We start from the raw sequence: 13,623 nt of genomic DNA, 5'->3' as shown, positions 1-13,623 counted from the left end.
AGTATGTGTGGTGTTTGTCTGGTATGTGTGTCTGGTATGTGTGGGGTGTGTGTGTGTGTTCTATTTTCTCCTCTGTTACTATGCTAAAATGCCCTGCCAAAAAGCAACTGAGGGGGAAAGCCTACATTCAGGTTGGCTCTCACCACCACTTCCCCTGACAGTCGAGACAAACTGCAGCAGACTTCCCTACCAGCCGACCAAATCCAGACAGTTTCCCACTGAGGCTTCCTCCCCAGGTGATTCTGCGTCGTGTTAACATGATGGTAAACAGTAGCAGCACACAGAGTTATCAGTCTGGGCCGCATGGGGCATGGGCCTGTCTCAACCTCACTGTGCAGCAATGGCTGGGTGTGAACACCTGGTCCTCCTGCCTCTGCTTCTGAACATCCGAGATTCCAGGTACGCATTACCACACCATGGTTATCTTGGCTATTTTCCTTTGTTTCTCTCATTTCAGTCTTGCTGTTAACTTGTCAAGCATGACTAAGTTAATATCTCAATGCCCTTATGGAATACAGCCATATAGCAAGGGGAGGCCAGGCTCTCACCCCTCCTTCTTTTTCTCCAATTCCAGGAAGACTCTTTTCCTCTAGTTTCTAGGTATTGTTTTGCCTGTGGCTTGCAATCCTGGATCTGACGGTCTCTGTGCATATGCATACCATCTGCCCCTCTCTGTGTGCCAAGGACTATTACTAAGCGAGAGGCCCGGCCTTCGTACCATTCCCCACAACTCACCACTCTCTCTGCCTAAAGCCTTTTTCCTCCCATGTGTAGCCTGAGGCTGCAAACCCTGCCCAGAAAGTCTGGGTGACATCTCTGGGCATCATAAGGAAGTCTTCTCTCCTACTTCCTTATTCCCCTTCCTCTTACACTGGATTGCCTCTTGGGATTTTCCAGAAATGGTTATCAGTGATGCGTGATCGAGGCTTGTGTTGGTCGGTAGGCTGATCATGAATAGATGCACCAGAAAGAAAGAAGAGAAACAGAGGGAAGGGGCAAGAATAGAAGAGGGACGGTGTGGTGCTCTTTAGAAAACAGACATCCATATTTTTCCTAAAACTGTTAAATCTTAAACAGGTCTAGCCTCGCTGTGATTATAATTAAAGGATACCAGCAATGCTCATGTCCAGGTGTATATACTTCTGGAAGGGTTCTAGACTAGGGAGGTGATCTATGCCCTTTGGCTGGTTCTATGAAAGGTGTCCTGCTTCAGGTTCTGGCACCTGTGTAAGTCACTGTTCCCGTTATCGTGACCAAAGAGCAGACAAAAGCAACTTCAGTAAGGGAGGATTCATCTTGACTCCTGGCTTGGAGTTACAGTCCATCATGCAAGAGGGCATGGGAGCAGGGGCTGTAGAGGTAGTTTTAGCTAAACCTCTTGGGCTCTGGCCAGGCCACACTGTCACACCATCCCTGGGGCTATATGGATTCTCAAATGAAAGATACACATACACACAGGAACTAGCGTCAGTTAATTTTAATATACCTTGACTAGCTCAAAGGCTGGGCAGTCCTAGTCCTCCATCCAGCTAGCATACACTTCCCTCCAGTACTCCTGACTCAACATCTTCTAAATCTATGTTTTAACTTTGCTGTGCTATTACCTTCTGAGCAGCCCCTCCCATAGGGTCACTTTCCCTTTCCACTTACATTTAGGATGAATTTTCTTCTGCAGCTCTAAATCTGATCTGTCTCCCTCCAAGACAGTGATTTCTCTCTTCTTCCTCTCTCCCAGTTCCTAACCTGCGCAAATCTAAAAGTTCCCCCTCTCCCCCCACCCCACATTGGCCGTTGGCTCTTTATTGACCAATCAAAAACCAACTGAGGACAAGGACCTTCAGCGTTTGGACATGCAGATTCCCAATTAATTCAAAGCATTAGAACCAGTCCCTAACACAGAGGCTTGAGTTTGCTGACCAAGTTGTAGCCACAGATCGGAGGCAGAGAGAGCCGCATGCTTTATTTGGTCTGGGATTCCAGTCCATAGAATAGTGCCACCCACATTAAGGCTCTTCAACATGATTTAACCTAATCTAGAAAGTCCCTCATAGATATTAGATGGTTGTCTCTTAGGTGACTAGAACCTTTCAAGTTCACATTGGTATTAACCATTGCAGTGCCAAAGCTTGAACTAATCATTTTCTGCTCTCTGGTTCCTTCATATGTATTGTTTCCTGTGTTATTTGGTTAGATAATTCATCTAAAAAAAAAAAAACACAAAAAACAAAAACAAAGAGACCTCAAGGTAGATATATCTGAAATTCAAGTAAGTCATGAATAACGTTTTAGGATGATTTTGCTCTATGTGGTACTTGGAATGTTCTTCATTGTCAGATAATAAGAATTTATCTGAAATTCAAATATAACTGGACATGGGCAACTGGTCAGGAATAGAGAAATGGCATCTTCAGGTCTATAGATGAAAGGAGGGTCTGCAGGTAAATTAACCAATTTGCTTCCAGTGTTGACGTTTACAGCTTGGTGCCTGTGGTATTCTCAGGCTTCCTATGCCTTCATTTATTTACCTTGAAGATAAAAGGGATCAGTGTCTACCTAATTCACAGGTTCTAGGGAGACTCAAGTGAGTTACTGCATAGAAAATGACCCAAACAGTAACTACGGCCACCCACTCAGGTCCGCAATATCATGTGTCTTTCTAGTTCCACCTTGTTATAGTTTGGGGAGCTCATCTTGCTAGATTGGGTCAGAATTTAAATTCTGAATTAAATTAAATTGACCTAAGTGCTGCTGATGGTTTGACAGCCAGCACCATGGAGATAGAGGGCTCTAAGCCTTCAGAAAACAGGAGTGCATTTTTTTTCCAGTAGCTAAATGACCTCACTCAAAGGAGGACCCGCAACACAAAGAAAGTAAATTGTGTTCACAAACAGGCATTTCCACTGCTTGACCTCAGCTTACATGATCACACACCTCTGCCAGGTACATGCCCCCCAAGCCCCCTGCTCCCAGCTAGGTCTCCTGCTCATTTCCTATCTGACTGCTTGTTCCCTCTCCCTTTTCCCTCTCTCTGTCTCGTTCACACTCTCTCTCCTCCTAGTTCTCTGTCTTGTTCATCTCTCTGTCTCCATCTCTTCCCCACACCTCACTCAGAGGCCAGAAGGATCTCAAAACCTACAAAAAAAAAAAAAAAGCCACCTCAGAATCTTTATGTAATTCCACCAATGAGTTGTCCTTGCCACTAGAGCATGGGTGTTTACATCACATTTCAATCTGGGGGCAGCTAACGCCTGGCCAACAGCTGTGTTGGCATTGCCATCTGTGGAAAAGCTTAACCACTTAATCATAGTGGAGGGGTGCCCCCCCCACTTCCTTGAATTCATTCAAGTGAATTCATTTCTGATAATCCCTGTCCTTTACATAACCACAAACGATCACTAAACTTTGCTGTTGTGCCTCTAGAGACCGGCGGCACATTGTCTCCCGACTCTCTCAGATATGTGTTTGTGGACTCTGAACATCACTTGTTTACGTCAACAGTGGCCTCATTATCCACATGATTGCGGACCTGAACTTGCTCACACAGACACTCTCCAGCATTTTAAGCAACAATCCAATCCTAGGTCCCATTGAACTCTAGGCTGGTTTTCTGCCTCAGAGTTTAAGGAGTAATGCCGATACCTCTATAAACAGTGGTCCCCGTTAGGTTGCTGCCCTCCTTTCGGTCATACAATTACAAGCCCACAGGTGTGCACGCATCCAAGGAGGACCAAGAGAATTGTTCTCCAGTCAGAATTAGTCAGATGTGAACAAATTCAACTTTATTTCCTCATCTCATGTGGGTTTGAGGGAGGAATCTTTGCATAGAATTCCCCAGAGGGCTTGCCTTATTATTTTGATTTTTTTTTTCCTGACTGGTAGATGTAATAGAGAGAATGGGGTTGGGGGAGGGAGGGACACAAAGAAGGCAAAAAAAAAAAAAAAATGTTTGGAGTGCTGACCAAATTTAAGAGCCAAATTTTCTCTGGAAAAACAGTAACTTAAAAGTATCTAAAATTTTCAGTGGATGTAGACAATTATGTACAGACACACAAAAAAAGGGTTTTGTTTGTTTGCAGTTGTTGTTTTGAGCAGGGATCTCCTGTAGCTCACGGTAGCCTCCAATTCACTCTGCAGCCAACCCTAGAAATTCTAATTCTCCTGCCTCTACCACAGACATTTTAATCGGGGTGGGGTGGGGGTTGGGAGGTGGGGGTTGGGGGTAGGAGGGTGGTTAGATTAATCTCTAGACCTCATGCATGCTAGGCAAGCACTCTACCAACTGAACTACATCCCCAGTACCCTAGGTGTGCAGAGGAAAAATTTATGTACATACTTTATACTTTAACACATAACATGGTTGAAGAGGCCTGGGTAAGCAGACTAACCCTTGGACGCCCTGCTTATCTGTACGGTCCTGTGAAGTGTAACCAGCTCTCTAGAGTCAGCATCAACCTCTACGCTGAGGGGCAATGCAGATCTGCCCACTCACATCCCCTCAGATTCGGATCCTATGTGCATACTGTCTACTTTCTACTATAAAGTGCGTGTCTATATCGTTCTTTGATCCATTCATGCCAGTCGCCAAACGTAAACCTGAGAGTGCAGAAGATGTTCAATGGGCTGGTTTTCTCCTCAAACACTGGTCACTAATTCCTGAGCATCTTTTGAGAAGAGCTGAGACCTCACTGAAAAGCTAAGGTCTTAGTTGAGAACAGAGATGGAAATTTTAACCATTCTAAGTCTTGAAGGACCCAAAGAATTATATAGCTCAGTCGATTCCTCTCCATGGACTTTCTACCAATCAGACAAGCTTTGACACATTCGACCACTCTGAGAAGAGGGGTGTCAATTTCCCAAGCACTGTGAAATGCACTGGCTATTAACATAATTGGATGGACTATACCATACAGTATAGCTCCGTTCACTACGAGAAACTGGCTACTTACAATAAAATCCTACGAACTACCATGCAGTATAGCTCCGTTCATTAAGAGCAACTCCAGAAAGATGACAAGATGCCTTGGTGGGCAAAATGCTTCCTATGCTAGTGTGAAGACCTGACACTGGATTCCTAGTAAAAAAAATCACGCAAGGCCGCACATGCCTGTAACTCCAGCACCAGAGGGGTAAAGCCAGGAGGAACCCTGGAGTTTGCTGGCCTTTCTAGACAACTAGTGAGCTCTACATTCAGTGAGAGACCTATTTTTTTTAAATGTAAATGCATATCAATGGCGGAAAACATCAGAACTCAACTTCTGACCTCCATACATGCACACTCCCACAAAACACATGTGCATATACATACAACGTACACGGGGCAAAAAGAGGAAAAATAACCCCCCTGATGCTATGGTGAAACCCACATTCACAGACACCTGGAGGGGCAGGGACTGACGGGTCTCCGTGTCCCCGGACCTAGTTTATGATGCTTTTTTTATGTTACACTGACTGGCTGTACCATCTGAGGTAAGGGTGTGCCTCTAGTCAGGCTGTATCTTTACTATTCCAACGATGAGATGGTACAAAGCTTGTTTTCTAGCAGTCTGCATGTCTTCTGCTCTTCATTAGACAGGAAAGTATTCTTTCTGCTGCTAGTCATTTCATTCCAATGCAACCGCCTGCTCCTTCTCCTGGAGGATGTTTGTCTAGCTACTTGTGTGTGCTTTGGGTCTTCGAAGAGCATCATCATTCAGGATTGTCCCGTGTGCTTAGCTCATCACCCACAGTTTCAGCTGGAATCCTACGAGGATTTATTTTCCAGAGAGAACTCATCCAATTTGGCTACATTGTAAAAGGTCTGAATGCAAGCCTGGTAGCTTGGAGCTCTGCCAACCATTCATAATGGAAGATTTTTCTCTAGTGCTTTGTACAGTGTGAGTTACCCCAAGTCCTTACAGGGAGATTACTAATTGTGTGGCCAAGTTCTTTCTCCCACTCAAGGCTTCAGCCTCCCTGGAATCCTCAGGTCAGCCCTACCTCTCATTTCTATCAGTAACATTACTGATCTGTAACCGTCAAAGCCTAGAGAGTCTGAGCTTCCTCATGTTTTGCTTTGTTTTAAAGACACCTTCACTGAATGGCACTCAGAGGGGAGAAATAAGAGTGAGTAACCCGGGGCTGGGGAGGTGTCGCTGTGGGTAAAAGTGCTTGCTGCACAAGTGTGAGGACCTGAGTTCAAATCCCCAGACCCTACATAAAAACTGGATGCATAGCACAGCATCTGTGACCCTGGGACCCCTATGGGGAGATGAGAGGCAGAGATGGGAAAAGCTCGCCTGATGTATACAACAGAAAACAACCAGAGTCTCTGCCCCAAACAGAACGGAGAGTAAGGACTGATACCTGAAGCTGTCTTCAACCTCCACCCCTGTGTTATGGCATGTGCACACCTGTATTGTACTCTCACATTCAAACACACACATGTACACACACATGTACACACACATGTACACACACACACACTCACTCATGCATGCATGTAAAAAAAACCCTCTAATTTACAAAATGCTTCCTTGTATATTGATTTGTTTTTGGTAACCTTATAAACTAATTAGAATTATTTCAATGTACATTTATGGAAAATGAAAAGAGTAAACCTGAATTCTACTTAAAACAATGTATCACTATTGCTCTAAATCCCCTTTTCCTTGGACTACAAGTCAGCCAGACGTTTTCCTTGGAGTATGATGTTAATAACTCAGGACTGCACTTTGATCCCTACCTCTGTCGGGTAGAAACAAGGTCCCTTGTCTGGGGAGAAGGAAGCATGGATATTTCTCAGTAATCACCCTAAGAAATGTGATTGCCTTGCGTGTGGGAGGAGACTCTGCTTTACAGACACCAGGACAGAAAGCTGGGCGCACTAGGAAGGCTCTCCATACAGAGCGGGTGCTGCTGGGTCTTCAAGTGTGAACAGTCCAACTTGAGCTGTCGCAAACTCCTCCAGGCTGAGATATTCTTCTACTTTCTTTAGTTTGAGACAAGGCCTCTAACTCACAATCACCTGTCTCTTCTGGGGACTATGGGCACATGCCACCGTGTCCAAGACAGACAATTTGAATGGGAGATCTATTTAAAATAAGGGTCAAATGGAGGCGACATCTCATCTCATGCAAACACCCCTAACTCCTTGTCTTATATACATAACTGGCATCCTCAACACAATTATCTTAAAGTAAAAGCAAGTTTCTCGGGCACGTCCTCCAAGGGGTCATTCTAGAAAACAAACGATTGCCAGGCATAGCGGGGAGCCTAAGAACACTAACCACACTCAGAAGTGTTTAAGGCTCCAGGCTGTGTGCAGAAGCAACCTGGTGCTTCTGACTCCCACTGTCTTCCCTGGAGGGTCGCTTCGGTCGATTCTATAATGCTTCCATTCACACATGCAAATCCCAGGCCAGCCAGGACTTTTCCAGGTTTGGGTGAAGGCTCTGGTCCAAAAGGTTTTGGTTCTGATAGACGTAGCTGAATGACCTAGCTGATCAGGACCCCATTTTCATACCCTGATAAGAGGCAGAGATTTGGTCTCACCACACCTCAGCCATTTCCACCTGTTTTCTTCTAATGCTTTTAAGATTATAATGTGAACACATTTGAAATAATTAGTCCTGGCTTTATTTTAAACTTTCATGTGAAATTCAAACTTATTTTAAGTATTCCAAAAATGAATGGCCACCAACCTCTTTTCCATGTGGGTAAATGGACAAGCGATGGTTTTAATCTCACTTCTTGGTCCTTAGTAGTTAATAAGATCAATCATTTCCCAGTAGTTAATAAGATCAATCATTTCCCAGTAGTTAATAAGATCAATCATTTCCCAGTAGTTAGTTTATTAGCTGCCTCTTCTTTTTTTTTTTAAGCCACTCCCTCAAGTTTTCTCTCAGACCACAGACCACTCATTTTCCCCTGAAACACTGCTCGGGACTCTTCATGAAGTGTGAACACTGGTTCTTGGTTTTGTTTGAAAACTTAAAATATTCATGAAATAACATTTTTAATCATTTCCATTGTGTATTTGGAACTTGGGGTTATACTAAAAATTTTTCCTATAGAGAGATTGTAAGGTCACTTTCCCTATGTTTTCTTCTAATACTTTGATCAGTCTAAATCTAATGCATTGGAATCTTTGGTCTTGGGGTTTTTTTAGGTTTCTATATAAATTTAAGATTAATCTTCATTTCTTTAAATATGACTAGCTGGCTATGCTAACTTCATTACTTGTCTAAAATTCTCCTTATCTGCCTTGATACTCCTTATAAATGTTAACGTTTACATTTCCATAAAATATCATTCTGAGAATTATTTTAATCCTCCTGATGTTTACATTGTCTCTTTTAAATAGTGATGGAACATACAAGAATGTTATGTCCCTGAGAAATATAATAATAAGTACCTTAACAAAAATAACTTAGTCAAGCATGGGGGTAAGTGTTCCTATAATTCCAGTACTGGGGATATGAGGGGGAAGGATTGTTGCAAGTTGGAGGCTTGCCTGGTCTACATATGGAGCACCCACACACACATAGAGAGAGAGAGAGAGAGAGAGAGAGAGAGAGAGAGAGAGAGAGAGAGAGAGAAGAGAAGAGAAGAGAGAAGAGAGAAGAAAGAGGAAGAGGGGGAGGAGGAAGAGGAAGAGGAGGAGGAGAGGAGGAGGAAGAGGAGGAAGAAGGAGGAGGAGGAGGAGGAAGGAGGAGGAGGAGGAGGAAGGAGGAGGAGGAGGAGGAGGAGGAGGAGGAGGAGGAGGAGAAGGAGGAGGAGGAGGAAAAGCTATTGAATTTGGCCAGGTTAAGCAGAAGCCATCATACAAAGACAAGTGTGAAAGGTTTTCATGGAAAGAGATAATCTACTCAACACAAGCTCTCTTCATCCAGCACTGTACAGGTGGGACTCTGCCCCACTGAGACAAACGGATTCATAATAGACAGTGCTTATCCCTAAATAGTAATACAAGTCCTGTGAGCAGGGTTTAAATAGTTCATTTCATGAGAAAGGAGCAAACAATATGGAGATTGTATTAAAAGCTTTAAAGCTCATTTCAAACAACATCAACAACAACCAAACAAGACTCTTAGTCTCTGAGGTTCTGGAGACTGAAAATCTGACCTGGGTCATAGGACAGACACCATGGTGGCCTGATAACCTTCACAACAAGACTCATTTGCAATCTAGGACTGTGTTCTCACCTCACTTCTGTTTACCTCGGTGCTACACATGAGGAATTTATTATATTGGTAACTTCACTAGATGACACGGCATTCCCATTGCAGTTTTGTGTGTATAAGTGGGTCTCTCTATGTGTGTACGTGTGCCCCTGCACATGGAGGTCAGAGGTCAATCTTAGATGTTATTTCTCAAGTGCCGTCCAGCTTTTTGGAAACAGGGTCTTTCACAAAGTGGGCAAGGCTGAATGGCTTGTGAGTCGCAAAGATCTTCCTAGAATAACAAGTTGGGCCGCCATGCTCAGTGTGTTTGCATGGGTCCAGGGTATGGAACTCACTCAGGTCCGCATGCTTGCTTGCAGGACATATGCTTTGCCCACTGAGCCATCTCCCCTGGTCTATTTTCTACCTCTAATATTAATCCCTGCAAATTTTCATTCTGAAAGGCTTAGTCCTTTCTTCTATCACCCATTGAGTAGGAACCTGTAGGGGGTTCAAAGATCGATGACGATTTAAAAGCACTTGCTGCTCTTGCAAAGGACCCAGGCTTAATACTCAACACCCACAGAGTGGCTCACAACCATCTGTAACTCCAGTTCCAGGTCACCTGATGTCCTTAGGCATATGCATGGTTTACTTGCATACATGAAGGCAAAACATCCTTGCACATAACACAAAAGAATAAAATAAAGAACAGGGGCATCTGGTATACTGTCTGAGTGTCTGGGGGAGGCTATGGGAGGAGGTTCTCTCTTCCCAACCAGGGAGTGTTCTAGTCACAGAGTCTCAGCCAGACTGGGCATGCTCGAGAGGATGCTTGAGGCTGTCATGGTATGGATCATTCACTTTAACCTACCACATTCCAAAATGATCTTTACAGCCATGAAGACCATATATCTACCCAGTAAAGAACTATGGCCTTCACACCACGCAATGACTACTTCTCTAGGGAGGTAGCCAAAGCAAAAGTCTAAGACATTTGGGACAGTTTCCTCTTCGTAGCTGTAGGTAAAGCCCTGTGTGAAGTTAAGGAAGTTAAGAGAGCTATGAAAGCTATTTTGATCCTTGCAAATATATAGGGTGGTTCCCACAGTGCATGGTTTTGCAAGGTGTGGCTTTAAGTAGAAATGTGAATTGGGTGACATTTGTCCTGCAGGTGCCACCCCTCTACTGTCTGGATTCCTTACCTTGTGATACCTTCTGCTGCCATGACCTTAGATACCCTGTATCCTTTTGATTATTCTATTTCTTCTTATTCACAACCAAAAAGCTTACACCAATCACTGCTAGGCACGTAGTCACCCATCTATAATCTCAATACTTAGGAGGCAGAGGCAGAAGACTCTAAGGCCAGCCTGGACTGCATAGAGAGACCCTGTCTCAAAAATAGATCCATAGATGGATAGGTAGGTAGGTAGGTAGGTAGGTAGGTAGATACATGCATACATACATACATACATACATGCATACATACATACCATTTTCACATGTCCTGGCTTAAATGAATATTTGCATTTATTTCTCTTGTCTGTGAGTGTATCTGCAGTGTTTGAATTGAGGTGTAAAGGAGGGAAGAAGATAGATAATAGCATGCACACATGCACATATGCAAGCATGCATACATGCACACATGCACTCACATACTATTCTGGAGCCTAGCAAGGGAAGTTTCCAGAGTAGCAGTGCTGACACTGCTTTTAAGACATCTAGTGCCTTCTAGAAGAAGTAAGACATATATGCCTTCCGGGTAAATATCACACCAGTTTTGTGAGTGTACACAACGAGTCTACAGGGCTCAGCACACAGACATCTTCCTGCCGTTAATCTTAGTCCTCATGGTTAGTGAATCATAAAGCAAGCCGCTCCTCTTATAAGTCAAGCCAAGCAACGTATTCAAGCCTTCATTCCCTGCCTGGCCATCCTTGTCAGAGAGATAGGCTTTAATTTTGGTTACGGCTGGGTGATTAGTAGAGATTTTATAATGAAATTAGAGAGAATTTAACCCAAGGCTCTACCAGCTTAACAATCTTGATTGATTATAGAAGGTTGTTGTATATATGTTTGCTGTTTTCTATAATCTCTGTGTCTGACGGTCTGTCTGTCTCTCTGTCTGTCTGTCTGTCTCTCTCTCTCTGTGCGTGTATGTGTGTGTGTGTAAGGAAATGGATGTGGTGCATATATGTGAGTGTGTCTCTGTGTGTGTGTGTGTGTATGTGAGTGTGTGTCTGTACTGACTCTATTCCAAGTACCACATAAATATAAGTTTATCTTAATAGAAATTGCCATGGAAAAGCCAAGGTCACTTCTCTAAATCCCCTCCCACCTTGACCTGTCTATTCATAATTGTTATTATTATTACCATCATCATCGTCGTCGTCTTCATCGTCAATCATGTGTTTTTGCCTGCACATGTATGATGCAAGGGGCATGAGAATGCCATGTAGATGTGTGGAGGTCAGAGGACAACTTTATAGAGGAATCCAACTCCCACCATATACCTGAGCGATCTCACTTTATCTGCTGAGCCTCTCAGCCAGTGCCTTGACCTTCTGTTTATTTTTCCTTCGGTACCTTTCTACCCTTTTGTCTCTGACGTGAGGGATGAGACAAAGGGTCAGGTTCACATAAGTGCATCCCTTACTGCTGTGGTTAAGACCGGCTCGGATCTCACATAGCTCAGGCTGGCTTCAAACTCTTTGTAAAGCTGAGACTGCCCTTGAACATCTGATCCTTCCACCTCTACCCTGCAAGGGCTGGAATTCCAGGCTGTGGCACCATGCTCAGATGTAAGTGAAGATTTTTATGGAAAATAAAACCGTGACCTTTTCTAGGCCTGTGGGGTCATCTTATATTTCCTCGGGGAAGAAATAAGGGGCAACCACTGTAAAGGACAATGGCTTTTCTGAGAGTCACGAAGGGTGTTCAGTCGGGAGAAAACCTTCAGATTTATACTGGTCCGTGCAAGGTTCCAATAGACACATTCAATAGACCGCAGTGGAAATAAATTTACTTGTCTCAGACACTTAAGGTGGCACAAATTTGTGATCCCAGAACTTGGCAGAGGAGGCAGGAGGATAAGGGATTCAAAGTCAAAGCCAGCCTGGGTTACACCAGTTTGGGGCCAGCCTGCACTACATGAGACCTGTCTGGACCAAAACAACCTAATAAATAAAATCCATTTTATCTTCTCAAGCATGCACTTGAGAAACAAACAAACAAACAGCAGTTATTTTTAACAGGCTCCCTGGAGGAAGCTGTCATATGTTAGGGAGTCGAACTTCTCAGGTCCGTAGCAGTGGCCTGCCCTGTCCTGGGGAGAACCCTTGTCTTGCAGGGGGGAAAAAAAAATCTAGCATTGACATGGAGAAAAATCTCAAGTTCCACAGTTGGGGAGAAACAGAGCCCTGTTGTTTCTAACAGTTGCTTCAACGACTCCCTTCCTTGTTTATCTTTTCAGGAAATGAGATGTTGAAATCAGAATATTCCCCGTAGAGTAAAACACAGCTTAACCAACAGCGCTTGGGTCCTCAGGAATCACACAACAGCTGTTAGCTTACCTGGGACTCTGGACTTCACAGCACAGCTGAGCCTTTCTCCAATGTTCCCCAGCCACTGACACCGTTGGGAGATGCCAAGGGACGCTGGTGACCCAGGACAGGACTGGCAGCCACAGGTCCACTGATGTATCTATCACCAGCTCAGGCCAGGTTGCTGCCTCTGCTGAAAAACACTGGGACACACCCCCTGCAGAGGGAAAGCCAACAGACTTTCCTGCACTCCCTCCCGCCCACTCAGAACCAACATCAGAGCTTGTAAAACAGGCAGTCCAGAGACCAAAGACTTCCCGTTTCTGCCACCAGAGATGTGAGGCTGAGATTGACTACAAAGGGGACAAATATGCTCTTGGGCATGCAGATCAGGACCCTACAAAACATATTCCCTTAGGTGCTCCTGTCCAACCTTTCTGGACATTTTGGGGAGTCACACCCCATAAAGTTGAAGAAATGCATCCCTCCCTGCGGAAGTTCTGAGGAGAAGCAGGTGAGTTCTGTGGGAGGGTAGATAAGATCTCTTCTTTTCCAAAGGTCTTACTCAAAGCTGAAGCATCACCATACAGCTCGCCTGAGTACAGGGCCCACAGACCTCCTCATGGAAAAAAACCGTGGAGCGGACAGCAGCTAACAGGACAGCCGGGACGGGCTGAAGGTGAATGCCTTTTAATAACGATCACGTTCTATCTAAGGTTTCATCCAGCTTAGAAACTGAAGGGTGACCTCTCAATGATGACCAAGCTGACTCGTGAATTGCTTTGTGGTCAACATAACTCTCAACGTGAACAGCCTCATCTAAATTACACAGGGGGCAAAAATGTGCTATTTCTCAAAGAGGAAAATGTCCCTGAATTCAGTGAACGTCCTCGTTTTATTTTGCTTCCTTTAAGTATGCAGAGTCTACAAATGGTTCG

General features: G+C 44.2%; 1 protein-coding gene across 4 annotated transcripts in view; it reads right to left on the bottom strand.

The window, feature by feature from the left end:
* Positions 1–12,917, bottom strand: part of Adgrf1 (adhesion G protein-coupled receptor F1) — a 55,594-nt gene extending 42,677 nt beyond the window's left edge. For 3 of the 4 annotated variants that reach the window (XR_876591.3, XM_006525120.4, XM_006525121.4), the window contains exon 1: positions 12,716–12,917. The gene's annotated coding sequence lies outside the window, so the exon portion shown is untranslated. The remainder of the gene's footprint in view (positions 1–12,715) is intronic. The other variant, NM_133776.2, reaches the window with a different exon arrangement.
* Positions 12,918–13,623: the final 706 nt, after the last annotated feature.

The sequence above is a fragment of the Mus musculus genome, chromosome 17, assembly GCF_000001635.26.
Source record: "Mus musculus strain C57BL/6J chromosome 17, GRCm38.p6 C57BL/6J".
In the NCBI taxonomy this organism is placed as follows: Eukaryota; Metazoa; Chordata; class Mammalia; order Rodentia; family Muridae; genus Mus; species Mus musculus.
This window is presented reverse-complemented; position numbering and strand designations above follow the sequence as displayed.